The following is a 15,454-nucleotide window of genomic DNA, read 5'->3' on the forward strand; positions in this document are numbered from 1 at the left end:
ATAACCAGCAGCACACAGCAATGCTGACCCTATTCTGCTTTTATGAGAGATTTGCATTCAGAAATGCAAGCTGCCTCACTTTTGAGGGGCTGATGCGGTTTCTTCTCTCAGTAATTATTTGTCCTGTTTTCGAGAAGACCCTCTCAGAGAGAACAGATGTGGGCACTATGCAGTCTCTCCCTGTCATGACTTTAGTAAGCCGTGGGTAGACAGAGGCCTTGTTCTTCCACCAGCTCAGAGGCTCTGCAGATCCTTCAAATAGGATCGGCCCTCCATTATGGCATCTGCTGAGGGATTCCTTCGTGCGCATCCCCAGTTGCTCTCTCGTCAAACAGCATCCAAACAGCAGACGTTTGTGGCACTACTACTGGTGCTTCTGCTCCATCTGCTCCCTCTTCTTCCTGTTGCCCTGGTGCCTGAGCCAGCTGACTGCTGGGGCTGTCCCTCCCTGCTGCTGAGGTTATTCTTTGATGAGCCTCATCAATCGCTCTGGCATCACTGAAGGCTAACTTAAACCTGGGGTCAAGTGCAGCGGTTTCTGATAGCACGTGATTATATTCCATTCTGTGAAACTTTCTGTCTATTCGTGAACATAGGGTGTCCATCAACTCTTTCACATGTCCTGTGGTTACATTTGCTTCTCTCTGGCGGCTGGCTGTGATGCACTGCAGACCCTTACACAGGAGTATCATTTTTGAGGATGTCACATAGCTGAAAAGAGATAACAGTAACTTATTAGTTCAGGTTCATGTTTTGTCTACTGATACTACATTCTCATCTACTGCTCATATACATATATAATACTGGATTAAATAATGATGTAGTAATAACTGCTTACTGTACCTCTCTCCACTGTTCTCCACAGCTCAAAGGGTTCCAGGACTCTGCACACCTCCTCCACCACCTCCCATTCCTCTTGGGTCAGAGCATCAACAGGTGCATTGACAATGGCCAGGGTAGAGATGATGGCATCCTTTGACTCAAGAAACCGCTTCAACATTTAAATGTTGAATTCCACCTTGTAGTGCAGTCTTGTTTAGGCCTCAGCTCAGGCATCCCCATCTGGCGTTGTGTAGACTCGTTTTTCAGCACCTACTGTGCTCCTGTGGAAGTATTCCACAGCTGCTTTCACTTTGTCCACAGTAGGCTTCATCACCTTCAGAGCATCTCTTACAATCAGGTTGATTGTGTGGGCAAGACATGGATAATTGGTCCATGTTAACATTTTCAGGGCTTTGGTTATGTTAGCTGCATTGTCGCTAACACAACAGACCACTTTTCCATCTACTTACCATTCTCTTGCCACTCTCAACAGTTTCTCTGCCAAGTTCTCTGAGGTGTGTCTGTTGCTGAACTCAAAGCAGTCCAGAAGACAGCTAGACATCGAAAAATCTTCAATGAAGTGACATGTAACCGACATGTAAGAAGTGGTTACCCTTGATGACCAGCAGTCAGTGGTAAGGCAAACTGCAGTAGCTTTTTGGACTCTTTCCCGCACTGAAGCCTGTGTGCTCTTGTACAGTTGTGGAATAAGTGATTTTGAAAGGGTTTTCCTGCTTGGAATTGTGTACATTGGATTTGGACTATTACTGTAATTTCTAAAACCTCTGTCCTCCACGATCGAAAATGGCTGGAAATCAGTGGCAATCATTTTAGCCAATGCAATATCAATTTGGCCTTGTTTTGCTACAGACATGGACTTTGGTATAAACTGGTCCATAGAAGACTGCGTTGCTTTGGGTTGTGGAGTAGGCCTACTTGACTGAGTGGATACATCTCCACGTGTGGAGGTGCTGGCTCCACCACTATCACTAGCAGACCCGCTAGTTTCTCGAAGCTCCGCTACAGCTAGCTTCACAGTTGGGTGCACAGTTCGCATATACCGGTGTAGGTTGCGCGTAGAACCGGCTTTATATGATAATATGTTTTGGAAAATTCTACACTGTGCTCTAACATTGTCTACATTATTAGAATGCATCCAAATGCTACTGTTCTCCCGACTCATTTTCCAGCTGTTGTTTTCACAGCTGTCCTTCCTCTCTCTCCTTGGCTGCTAAGTGTGTGACTATGACGACAGGTGAGGCTGTTATTCTGAGCAGACAGTCAGAAAGAATGTGTGTGCACTTGAGCATTTAGGCCTATATTATATTATTTCTTTTTTCGTTCTTTGAATTAGTTAATTCTATTCATTTAAATCTTTTGATTATTCATAATTTTACAAATATTTTATAAATAGATTCGGCTCTTCTGATATGCGAGCCGGCTCCCAACGTTCACCTACAAGAGCTGGCTCTTAGAGCTGACTCGTTCGCGAACGACCCATCACTACTTGTAATTGGTTGCTGGTGTGTTGGTGGGGATTCAAGGGTCTCGGTCAGGTAGCCTATAAAGCAAAGCCGATAGCGTTTGTTGATACTGACTACAGGGGGATCAGGTAAGACATCCTGGATGAAGGGTTGGGAAATGTTTGCGGTTTGACCTGTTTGCCTGAAATATGCACAAGTAGGCCCTAGACTTGAGATTTATTCGCCATTCCTCTTTTTTGAGTCGCGAATATTTCGGTTAAAAAAACTGTTAAATGGACTGTTTGCAAAAGGGTTACCTGTGCTCCATGTGCCACATTCCTGTGTTTAGGCTTTTGGTTTATGTGACTGGTCACAATGACAGCTGCCAAAATGCAAATGCTTGACAGTAAATTTATTAAATATGCGTTTCGAATTGTGTTGTAGCCTACATAGAGTCAATGCTATTAGCCTGTGTATTGTTAAAACGATTGTGGTTTTTGCTTAGCAGAATGTGCACACCCCGTGCAAAAATTTTATTTTTAGCTGTATGTCCTCCTTGGAGTGTAACATTTTAAGTAGTATGTTTGAATTAATTACGACAGTTAAAAAAAAATATGAACAATTAAAAATATATATATTAAGGGTTTCACAACAACAACGAAAAGTGACATGACAAATACAGAGTAATATAACACCAAAGAATTACAGTTTTATGAAAGTTTATCACGGAGTTTGAACACGAACTGAAATTAATTTCCGTAGTCTCCCCCACCCTGTACATGTATAGTCTACTTCGATATAGGCTACTCATCTAGATTTATTGCACAACCTTGCCCAGGCTCGATTAATATTACATGTGTTCGTAACCGTTCATGGTTGGGGAGATAATGGTTTGGTTACTTAATGTTCTATAAACACGTTTATGGTTACTGAACATTGGCTATCAAACTATGGCACTGACTTCTGCCGGTAGCCTTTGAAGATGACGGTTGTATGTCCGTGCCCTTGAGAATCCTATAGATCTGTTCATGCAAGGGCGCGAATTGGGCCTCACTGACACTGCCGCCTTTGCCGAGGAAATGGGAGCGTTCGAGCAGATCGCTTTTGTCTGGTCGGGGACCGTCGTTGGTAACCGCTTTTAAGTGCGTTGACATGTGGACTGCATGAGCTTTACAGAAATCATATGATCAAAGGTCATGAATATGTGACTGCAAGTTTCTGCACTTGTGTAACCGATGTGAAATGGCTAGCTAGGTAGCGGTGGTGCGCGCTAGCAGCGTTTCAGTCGGTGACGTCACTTGCTCTGAGACTTGAAGTAGTGGTTCCCCTTGCTCTGCAATGGAGGACACAGAGAAAACCACAGCTGTCTGTACGGACACTCACCATTTGTATCGGACTCCTCTTGTGGAGCGATGGGTAACGATGCTTCGTGGGTGTCAGTTGTTGATGTGTGCCGAGGGTCCCTGGTTCGCGCCCGGGTATGGGCGAGGGGACGGACGCAAAGTTATACTGTTACATTGATGCTGTTGACCCGGATCACTGGTTGCTGCGGAAAAGGAGGAGGTCGAAAGGGGGGTGAGTGTAACGGATGTGAAATGGCTAGCTAGTTAGCGGTGGTCCGCGCTAATAGCGTTTCAATCAGTTACGTCACTCGCTTTGAGACCTTGAAGTAGTGGTTCCCCTTGCTCTGCAAGGGCCGCGGCCTTTGTGGAGCGATGCTTCGTGGGCGACAGTTGTTGATGTGTGCAGAGGGTCCCTGGTTCGCGCCCGTGTCGGGCGAGGGGACGGTCTAAAGTTATACTGTTGCATTGGCAGCGCGAACCAGGGACCCTCTGCACACATCAACAACTGTCGCCCACGAAGCATCGTTACCCATCGCTCCACAAAGGCCGCGGCCCTTGCAGAGCAAGGGGAACCACTACTTCAAGGTCTCAAAGCGAGTGACGTAACCGATTGAAACGCTATTAGCGCGGACCACCGCTAACTAGCTAGCCATTTCACATCCGTTACACTTGTTCTTCACTAACTTCATCCTGCATCCATCACCTGCATTGTGGGAGGCTTTATTGTCAACCAATCATTAGGATGTGTGTTTGACCCAAGCGAATGTGACCAAAGACAAGACTGATACAGGAACCAACTTCACGTAGGCTATACAGTGGATAGCATATATACAAATTAATGTGATATTTTAGTCTCTCTCTGTCATTGATTGTACAATGCATACGCATACCAGTTCAGTTTGTGAGTGTGTGATATGGCGGCTGGAGCCATGTTTATTTCGACATTATAAAGAACAACTTTTATAAACAATGGCAAAACTGTCATGTTGGTCTGAGCCTTGCTGTTCGAAAACCACATTAGTGTCTGACTTTCGGACGTCTCACATGCACCTCCCTGACTTCACTCCTCGACTTTTGTCTGCAGTCGGTTGCTTTCGCTTTACCCCTCAAACACGCCCATTATGTTCAATAGCCTAAACATGCTTGATTTTTTAAAACTCCTGTATGTACTACTGAAAAACTTGTTTAAAGTTTAGCTATAGGCTAATTTTAGGAGTCGTGCTTTGCTTACCAACTGATGTATACGTTATCCATCATTATTTGGGGTGACCTTTTCAGGCATTACTACAGTGGGTGCGTCATTTCTTGAACAGGCCAGTAGGTGGCACTCGTCCATGGGTCGTGCAGGGATCCTTTTGCTTTGATGGATTTAAAAATGTTTCCTTCTGCTGCGCTCAGCGCTCCATATTCGTGTGCGCGCACGGGCCCCAAAACGTGCGCTTCTGTGGCGAAGTGCGCGCAAAAATATCACTTTTGCTTTGTCCGCTGCTTTAATACACGGTTGTTGGTATGGGTTGCCAACTGCCACATCGTTGGTGCATGAATTGTAGGCCTACATGAACATTAAGGGTATCCATCTGGCCTTTCATGATATTTGAAGTGTCATTTTTAGTCTATTGAACTCATCTCCACTCTACCCCATTTTTCCACTTGATTTGTTTTCCCTCTGAACTTTGTCTGGGTCACTAAGCTGACCCTTATTTTCACATGTGTCCTGCCCGGTTACATTTTCTCCCCTCCCCTCATGTGTTCACTTGCCCCTCCCACTAACACGCTCCTCTGCTCTCTTCTCTCCTCTCACTCTCTTCCTCTCTCTCTCTGGAACACTCAACCCACAGGCGTACAGAGGAGACACTCCCACACACGGCAACTCTACAGACATGTCAGACTCCGAGATCGCCGCTCCCGCTGAGGCCCCCGTCCCTGCCGCATGTGCAAGCATCAAGGCGGACCTGGACAAATGGTGAGTGTCCGTACGGACAGCTGTGGTTTTCTCTGTGTCCTCCATTGCCACCGGGACCAACGTCTCCGGGATGTCCATCCATGGCTTCCAACTCAATGGATGGACATGGCAAAGCCGCAGTGCTTCTAGTGCATTTCACTTGGAGGTTCCCAGTGTAATCCAAGTGTATTTAAGTGTCGAGTTATATTTATTTGAAGTCGCTAGTGGAATCCCCCCCCCTCACTTGCAGGTTTAGAGGCAGGCTATAGCGGTGCATGATGAGCTGATGTTGTGTGGCATCCTTGTGTTGCGCCATGATAAAATGGTGGAACAGTTGAGTAATGCAGTGCATGGTGATGGAAGAATTCCAATATTCTAAATGTAACTGAATTTAAATTGTCGTTAGGGGGGGTCCTATTGTAGTGTAATGTGGGGTCCGCACGTAGGGGTCTTGGGGGTCAAAGCACGGCAGAGTCTCTCGCACACGCCTGAACGAAGGCAGGGAATTTGCCTACGTCATGTTCTCTCCCGCTCGCTGCCCCCCCACCCCACCCCCCTCGTTATGTTGCCATGTCTGTCCCCGCTCAGCTTCCCTGGCCTTGCTGTGTCAACAGCGCTGAGTGTGAGCGTTAGCCGTCGCTAACTCACTGCTTCAGTGTCCCGACAGGTGTGGACATCCCCCCCCCCCCCACCTCTGTCCTCCCTCTGCAAGATTAGTGCAGAGTGAGATTATTAATGGTTTTATCTCTAGAAATGCGTAGACACAGGAAACCTGGATGGTTGTGTGTGTGTGAGGGCTCAATGACAGTGCAATGTCAAAGCCCGGTTCGATGGCTGATGTAACGTGTCTACTCTCGCCTTCGGCAGTTTTCAACTCTGTCAATTGTCACATTGACATTGCACCAAAACCAAGACGCATCTTGACCATTGGTGTTGTATTTTGATGTGTTGTTGCAGGGTTTGGAGCTAGGATAGGCTAGGGCTAGGCCCTGGAGTGTCCTAGGCTGTATAGGCCAGATACGTCCTGCCCGATGGGTGTGAGGGATGAGATAAGGGTTTAGAGGGAGGTAGGTTACAGGGCATGCTAGGGATGGGCTAGGTTGGCTGCTGGATGTAAAGTTTTGTTTTAGTAACATTTTCAGTGGGCCTATAGCGGTCTTGAGTCATGGTCAATTGAATGTCATTGAATTAAGTTCCCTATGTTTGTGGTATGGCACCTTTTTATGAATAGAGTGTAGTGTTGATGCACGTTGTAGGCCTCTACTATAGTTCACTTTGCATCAAGTGCCCTTTACCTCAGCATTTATTCTTTTATAATTTGTCAATTTTGCATTAGAAACTAGATGAAGGCTTTCTCAACACTTGGGTCAAGGGCATATATTGCATTTTCTTTTTATAATTATTTTTTTTGTACAGTGTACAGCACCTGGTCGATGCCACGGTAAATCACATCTACTTTGAAAATTAGTCAAGGGCCCTGTGCTGTATGGGTGCAATTTTTCAGGACACTTTGTTAATCCTACAGGCAACGGTTGTACTGTTAACCTACAGGCCAGGGTTCTACTGTTAACCTCGCGGTCCTTGGGGTTTTGTCATTGACGAGCTCAAATGGTACTGTATCCTGTAACCTGGTCCACGTGATGGCAGTGGACCTGCTGAAGGCAGCGTAGCTAGCTGTACCAGAGGGCTGACTGAGTAATGTATACCAGGACAATGTATTTCGAGCTTCCACTCATGAATCCTAAATAGTCACGCATGGATTGGTGTGTAAACGTCCAGGATACCATGTCCTGTCCTATGGCCGTAGATCATGATCATGTTGCCGACTTCCCTTGGAACTTGCAAACATACTGTATATATTTTTTAAACGGCATCACACGATGCACAGCTGACTGCGGCCATCTTGGCTGGCTTGGCGTGCCCTGACATGTCACCTAGAAAGACATGGATTAGTTGGAGGGGTCACCTTGACGGCTTCAAACTCAAACAAATGTCATGTTGTTGGTTACACCTGTATAACCCTTGGTTATCCATAAGTACACATGCCTTAGGGTCTAGGGGTCAGTTTGGTATTGGGCCAAACAAGTCCTCTGGAAAGCACTTTGAGCTCAGTTTGCGGCCCCCGGCCTTACCATTCTAGAACCTGCATTGACTGACCTTTGAACCTGGTATTTGTGTGTGCTTTGTAGGTGCCTTACTGACCTCCTCGTTACCCAGGGTATGTAGTGTATCTCATAGTCAGGACATGGAGACCTAAAAGTTAGACGTGTAAATGTATGACTCGGATAACTAACGGCCGCTTTGAACATTAAAATGTTAGAGGACGTCTACTACCTGTATGGGTCCTGCTGTGTACTTTGAAATGTGGTTCTGTGGTAACTTTGGGAGTCTTCCTTAACTGTGTGTAACTTGTCAGCCAACACTCTAGCCAGCCACACAGACCCTGGCCGATGGCTTGTATATAGACGTGTGTGTTTGCTCTGCTTGACAGAAAGTATGGTTTACTTGGATGGTATGCACTGTCAACGCAATTCGAGACCCCGTAGCTACAACAGGGTTCCAACTGGAAACCAACCAAGTCATTCGCAGTTATTTTCTTTATTTTTATCATAGCTTTGATCTATCTTCTCCTGCTCCATAGATAATTATTCTGTCCCAAATGACACCCTATTCCCTATATAGTGCATTACTTTTGACCAGAGCCCAGTGAACCATTTGAGACTCAGACAATGTTTGTATTGGTCCTAGAATGATATCCCTGTCATTGTGGGCCTTCCCTTAGTTCCCTCCATAGTTGTTCACTCGCAGGCGTCCCAATGCCATTGAACTCTTCACTGGGTCGTGACTTTAGGTCACTCTTAGTTCCCTACTCAGACAGGCCCAGTAACCAACTTCAAAGCTGTTTAAATGTTGGGCGCTGCTCACAAGCTGGATGATGTTGGTTCCGTGTCCCTACTCTCTTTTCTTTAGTGTACTGGTCTCTTTGGTGCCCTTTTTTAAGCATCCCTTATTTTCCATTAGGACAGCCTACGTTATATATACAGTTTGCACTCACTATTGAAGCCCAATTCAGATACTGTCGACCATATTATCTTTAATACTCAAAACTAGAGGTCGACCGATTATGATTTTTCAACGCCGATACCGATTATTGGAGGACCAAAAAAAATCCGATACCGATTAATCGGCCGATTTTTATGTATTTGTACTAATGACAATTACAACAATACTGAATGAACAATGAACACTTTTATTTTAACTTAATATAATACGTAAATAAAATCTATTTATTCTCAATTAAATAATGAAACATGTTCTATTTGGTTTAAATAATGCAAAAACACAGTGTTGGAGAAGAAAGTAAAAGTGCAATATGTGCCATATAAAAAAGCTAACATTTAAGTTCCTTGCTCAGAACATGAGAACATATGAAAGCTGGTGGTCTAATATTCCCAGTTCTTGAATATTCCCAGTTCAGAAGTTTTTAGGTTGTAGTTATTATAGGGATTATGACGCTTCGACTATTTCTCTCTATACCATTTGTATTTCATATACCTTTGACTATTGGATGTTCTTATAGGCACTTTAGTATTGCCAGCCTAATCTCGGGATTTGATAGGCTTGAAGTCATAAACAGCGCTGTGCTTCAAGCATTGCTAAGAGCTGCTCGCAAACACAGGAAAGTGCTTTTTGAATGAATGCTTACGAGCCTGCTGCTGCCTACCACCGCTCAGTCAGACTGCTCTATCAAATATCAAATCATAGACTTAATTATAATAAACACACAGAAATACGAGCCTTTGGTCATTAATATGGTCAAATACAGAAACGATCATTTCGAAAACAAAACGTTTATTCTTTCAGTGAAATACGGAACCATTCCGTATTTTGTCAAACGGGTGGCAACCCTAAGTCTAACTATTGCTGTTACATTGCACAACCTTCAATGCTATGTCATAATTATTTACAATTCTGGCAAATTAATTACGGTCTTTGTTAGGAAGAAACACAGTTCGCAACGAGCCAGGCGGCCCAAACTGTTGCATATATCCTGACTGCTTGCACTGAATGCAAGAGAAGTGACACAATTTTCCTAGTTAATATTGCCTGCTAACATGCATTTATTTTAACTAAATATGCAGGTTTAAAAAATATATACTGCTGTGTATTGATTTTAAGAAAGGCATTGATGTTTATGGTTAGGTACATTTGTGCAACGAATGTGCTTTTTTTCCGCAAATGCGCTTTTGTTAAAAAATGCCATAGATGTTTTGAGGGAGCGTACAATTGGCATGCTGACTGCAGAAATGTCCACCAGAGCTGTTGGCAGAGAATTGATTGTTAATTTCTCTACCATAAGCCGCCTCTTCAACTACGTTGTAGGAAATTTGTCAGTACGTCCAGCCGGCCCCACATCCGCAGATCATGTGTGTGGCGTCGTGTGGGCGAGCGGTTTGCTGATGTCAGCACTGTGAACAGAGTGCCCCATGGTGGCGGTGGGGTTATGGTATGGGCAGGCATAAGCTGCAGACAACTAACACAATTAGCATTTTATCGATTGGTAAGATGAATGCACAAAAATACCGCAATGAGATACTGAGGCCCATTTTGAGGCCCATTTTTAAAAATAAGTTATCTGTAACTAACAGATGCATATCTGTATTCCCAGTCATGTGAAATCCATAGAATAGGGCCTAATGAATTTATTTCAATTGACTGATTTTCCTCATGAACTGAAACTCAGTAAAATCTTTGAAATTGTTACATGTTGCGTTTATGTTTTGGTTCAGTATATTCCCTTGAAACCGATCAAACAGCTGATTTGGAGATTTTGCACAATCTTTCTCTTTTTTTTTAAATTGTATTTTCTCCCCGGTCCCTAAACATCTTTGCTCTGCAAAAGATGCAGAGATGACAGAACTTTACCAATGTCAACTGGATTGAAGCAATCATTTATTGATGTATGACATTCTGGTGAGCAAGGATTTATTTAGTCTTCTAGGGCAACATACAGTTGAAGTCGGAAGTTTACATACACCTTAGCCAAATACATTTAAACTCAGTTTTTCACAATTCCTGGCATTTAATCAGAGTAAAAATTCCCTGTCTTAGGTCAGGTAGGATCACCACTTTATTTTAAGAATGTGAAATGTCAGAATAATAGTAGAGAGAATGATTTATTTAAGCTTTTATTTCTTTCATCACATTCCAAATGGGTCAGAAGTTTACATTAATATTTGGTAGCATTGCCTTTAAATTGTTTAACTTGGGTCAAACGTTTCGGGTAACCTTCCACGAGCTTCCCACAATAAGTTGGGCGAATTTTGGCCCATTCCTCCTGACAGAGCTGGTGTAACTGAGTCAGGTTTGTAGGCCTCCTTGCTCGGCACACACTTTCTCAGTTCTGCCCACACATTTCTATGTGATTGAGGTCAGGGCTTTGTGATGGCCACTCCAATACCTTGACTTTGTTGTTCTTAAGCCATTTTGACACAACTTTGGAAGTATGCTTGGGGTCATTGTCCATTTGGAAGACCCATTTGCGACCAAGCTTTAACTTCCTGACTGATGTCTTGAGATGTTGCTTCAATATATCCACATCATTTTCCTGCTGCCATCTATTTTGTGAAGTGACCCGTCGCTCCTGCAGCAAAGCACCCCCACAACATGATGCTGCCACCCCCGTGCTTCACGGTTGGGATGGTGTTCTTCGGCTTGCAAGCCTCCCCCTTTATCCTCCAAACATAACGAGGGTCATTATGGCCAAACAGTTCTATTTTTGTCATCTGACCACAGGACATTTCTCCAAAAAGTATGATCTTTGTCCCCATGTTCAGTTGCAAACCGTAGTCTGGCTTTTTTTATGGCGGTTTTGGTGTAGTGGCTTCTTCCTTGCTTAGCTGCCTTTCAGGTTACGTTGATATAGGACTCGTTTTACTGTGGATATAGACACTTTTGTACCTGTTTCCTCCAGCATCTTCACAAGGTCCTTTGCTGTTGTTCTGGGATTGATTTGTACTTTTCTCACCAAAGTACGTTCATCTCTAGGAGACAGAACGCATCTCCTTCCTGAGCGGTATGACGGCTGCGTGGTCCCATGGTGTTTATACTTGCGGACTATTGTTTGTACAGATGAACGTGGTACCTTCAGGTGTTTGGAAATTGCTCCCAAGGATGAACCAGACTTGTGTGGGTCTACAATTTTTTTCTGAGGTCTTGGCTGATTTCTTTTGATTTTCCCATGATGTCAATCAAAGAAGCACAGAGTTTGAAGGTAGGCCTTGAAATACATCCACAGGTACATCTCCAATTGACTCAAATTATGTCAGTTAGCCTATCAGAGGCTTCTAAAGCCATGCCATCTTTTTCTGGAATTTTCCAAGCTGTTTAAAGCCACAGTCAACTTAGTGTATGTAAACTTCTGACCCACTGGAATTGTGATACAGTGAATTAGAAGTGAAATAATCTGTCTGTAAACAATTGTTGGAAAAATTACTCTCCTAACCGACTTGCCAAAACTATAGTTTGTTAACGAGAAATTTGTGGAGTGGTTGAAAAACTAGTTTTAATGACTCCAACCTAAGTATATGTAAACTTCCGACTTCAACTGTTTAATGACAGAAGAGAAGCTGCATGTATCTAATTACAGACAAGTTGACTAACAAATAGTCTACCAAAATGTTGGAAATTATAAGCAGAAACGTATCTAAATCGGGCAGGTTATTAGCAATTGCTAATAAACAAACCGCTGACCCACGCACAACTAGTGGCCCGACAGCCCTAAATAATTCACATCTTAATTTCATGATTGTAAAGGCAGTGTTTCCACCAGTCCAACCACCTGATCGGTCATCTTCCTCCCATACAAACCCAGCCCTTGCCACCCTATCCTACCCTCTTTAACTTGCTCTGTGATGCGCGCTAAAGTTGTCGGTGTCCATTGCCATGCCAACATGGGGGCGGTGCCGTAACGTGACTGATGCCCCCCACCCTCCTCATGTTGTGTGATCGCTATCACGGTGATGTCACCGTTCGCTGCCTTTGCAACCTCTATGATGCCCAGAGTTAACACTCTGCGGCAGATGACTCTTGCATGTTGATCACTCAATCCCAAGATTTTAACTTGAAACTAATATTTTTTTATGTACAGTATATTCAAACCCCAAAAGTTATCCCCTTGGTTCATTCACAAAGGATTCCCCCAATGATTTGTGTGGAGCTGAAGCCGGACAGACAGGGGAGTTTTGTCCTGTTCAGGCAGCATTACATAACGAAGCCTAATTGGTTTGCTTGGTTGACGAAGCCCCGGGCTACGGCAGAATGAATGTGTTTCTATCCATCCCTCTTTCCCTTCCCTCCCTCCATTACAGTTCAATGTCATTTCATTATTAAAATGGCTGCCTGTTTTGGATTTATCACCCCTGCTTCTCATAGTAGGTTTGGTCCAGTCATATCTATGTCTTTTAGCACTTCCTCTCTGTGGTAAAAGCAGGGGGTGTTTATGGTGGATGGATTATCTGGCCACACAGCCTCAGAGCCAGGTCCTCTGTGCTGCTGTTGGGTCATCTCTGCTGCCTCCGCATCACTTCCCCCCACCCTCCCCCCATGCCTCTGCCTACCGCACACACGTACACTCTTATGCATTCAGTGACTCACTTGACACACACACACTACAGATTCACAAACGACCCTTCTCCCCCCCCCCCCCCCCCTAGCAACCGGCTGCATAAACCTTTTTAATCTGCAGAGACCAGCTGTGAGTTACATCATTGAGATCAGCCCAGTGACAAGGGGATGGGGTGGGGGGAGGCATGGAACCAAGGGAGGGGGGGGGGGGGGTGCAGGTGCACCCGGAAATGCCCCCTGGTGAATGGTGAGGTAGTGTGGGGTTGCAGACAGCCATGTCAGTCAATCCATCCACTCCTGTTGTCTCTGCCCTCCTACCCATACTTTTCGTCATCCGTTTTGCGCCGTCACGCAATCACTCGCTCTCCCTGATGTCCGCCCTCCCTCACAGATGGGTTTATCCCTCTCTCTCTCTCTACCGCCTCCCTCCTCTCTTCCCTCGGTCCCTTTCGCCCCATCACCCTAATGCGTTGTGTCAGTGTCTGCCCGCTGTTTGGTGCCGAGTTCCTGAAATAATCTCCCTCAACCAGTCTGCCAACACTCTCTACCTATGTAACCAGTTCACTCCTTTTAGTGAGGGCAGTGTCTGTCTGTATGACCAGTTTGACTTGGTTCAATCTGAGGAATGCCAGCATTGCTTAGAAAAGGTCATACTGGGACAGGGTAGGACCAGGTTGACGCCAAAACATCTTTAGTTGAGTTGACAGGGATCATTTGGTGCTGAGCTCGATGCCAACCTATCTAAATGCTTCAAACATCTCTGTCAAACTGTTACTAGCATTGGAGGAGAGGATCCAAGGTCCCCCACCTCAGAGGTCCTAACCATGTGGTTGTGTTCTCTCTGCAGTGTGAAGGAGGGCGGTGACTGTAAGGATCTGATGGAGGCGTTTGCAGCCTGTCTGAAGAGTGCAGCGGAGGCGTCGTGAGGAGAGGAGGAGCTAGACTCACAGGAAATGTAAGTTCACATGCAGGGTCGCTGTGTCCTGATAAGACTCCTAAAACACTAAAGCCAACCTTTCTTTGTCCAGTAATGGACTTTCTGTAATGCCACAGGAAATGCTTCGCTGAATATTGGGGCACACTCATGGAATGTGAATTGAATAACACAGAGAGGCTGCTGCCTACATACAGACTTCAAATCATTGGCCACTTTAATAAATGGATCACTAATCACTTTAATAATGTTTACATCTCTTGCATTACTCATCTCATATGTATATACTGTATTTTATACCATCTACTGCATATTGCCTCTTGCCTATGTCATTGCTCGTCCATATATTTATATGTATATATTCTTATTCCTTTACTTAGATTTGTGTATTTGGTAGTTGTTGTCGGAACTAGAAGCACAAGCATTTCGTGACGCTCGCAATAACATCTGCTAACCATGTGTATGTGACCAATACAATTTGATTTGAATAGCCTGCAGGACCTGGCTTATGGTGTGCCAGCCAGTCTATCCACTCTAGCCAGGGAGGCAGATGTTAAGCCAGTATGACTGAAACTAATTTCTCTACCTCTTTTCTGTTCCTGCACACATTCTCTCACTCACTCTCTCTCTCTCTCCAGGCCCACTGCATTGAGTTCTCCATGTTTCCCAGTATTCCCTTCTGCACAACGAGCACTGGGCTGACTGATACTGGCGGTGTTCGGCGCCTGGCAGAAACCCTCCACCCCCCCCCCGAAGTTTAAATGGTGTCTTCCGATTTGTATCCCCTGCTCTGCTCCCACCGTGGCTGAGTACATCCATTGGTAGACAATTCCCGGAGAGCCTATGGGTTTTATGTAAATTGTCCACTTGAGATGCATACATTTAAAATGGAATAATAAAGTCTAAAAGAAATTGCGTCTTGCTTTGCTTCTCTTTTTAAATGTGATGTGAAATGTCATTCTGGGTTCTTTGAACAGTTTTGTAACCTCAATAGACAGGTTGGTTGTTTTGCAACAAAACCGACGCGTGCAAAACTATGGGGCAAAACAGACTTTGTTGGCTTAGATTGTTGACATGTAAACTATGTTTAGTCTCCAATGTCTATTGAAAATCTAATGTGCACTTGTCTCTTAAATACATCGTTACAGTTGCTGGTTAGCTAGCTAGCGAATTTGAGCCATATTAGCATAGACGTGACATCAGTTAAAACAAGACCACGGTATCAAGAACTAGCTGAAACGTGCCACTGACGATTCCCCACGTGGCAGCTTCTTGTCATAGTCACAACACACAGACTTCTTCCCCATTTGAAGCGTGCTCATCG

General features: G+C 44.6%; 1 long non-coding RNA gene across 1 annotated transcript; it reads left to right on the forward strand.

The window, feature by feature from the left end:
- The first annotated feature begins 5,427 nt into the window (after window positions 1-5,427).
- On the forward strand, window positions 5,428-15,045 carry LOC139581475 (uncharacterized). The gene is made up of 3 exons (XR_011676224.1): window positions 5,428-5,591; window positions 14,044-14,151; window positions 14,769-15,045. It is a non-coding gene; the product is annotated as an uncharacterized lncRNA (long non-coding RNA).
- The last annotated feature ends 409 nt before the right edge of the window (window positions 15,046-15,454 follow it).

This window comes from Salvelinus alpinus, chromosome 1 (assembly GCF_045679555.1).
Source record: "Salvelinus alpinus chromosome 1, SLU_Salpinus.1, whole genome shotgun sequence".
Taxonomy (NCBI): Eukaryota; Metazoa; Chordata; class Actinopteri; order Salmoniformes; family Salmonidae; genus Salvelinus; species Salvelinus alpinus.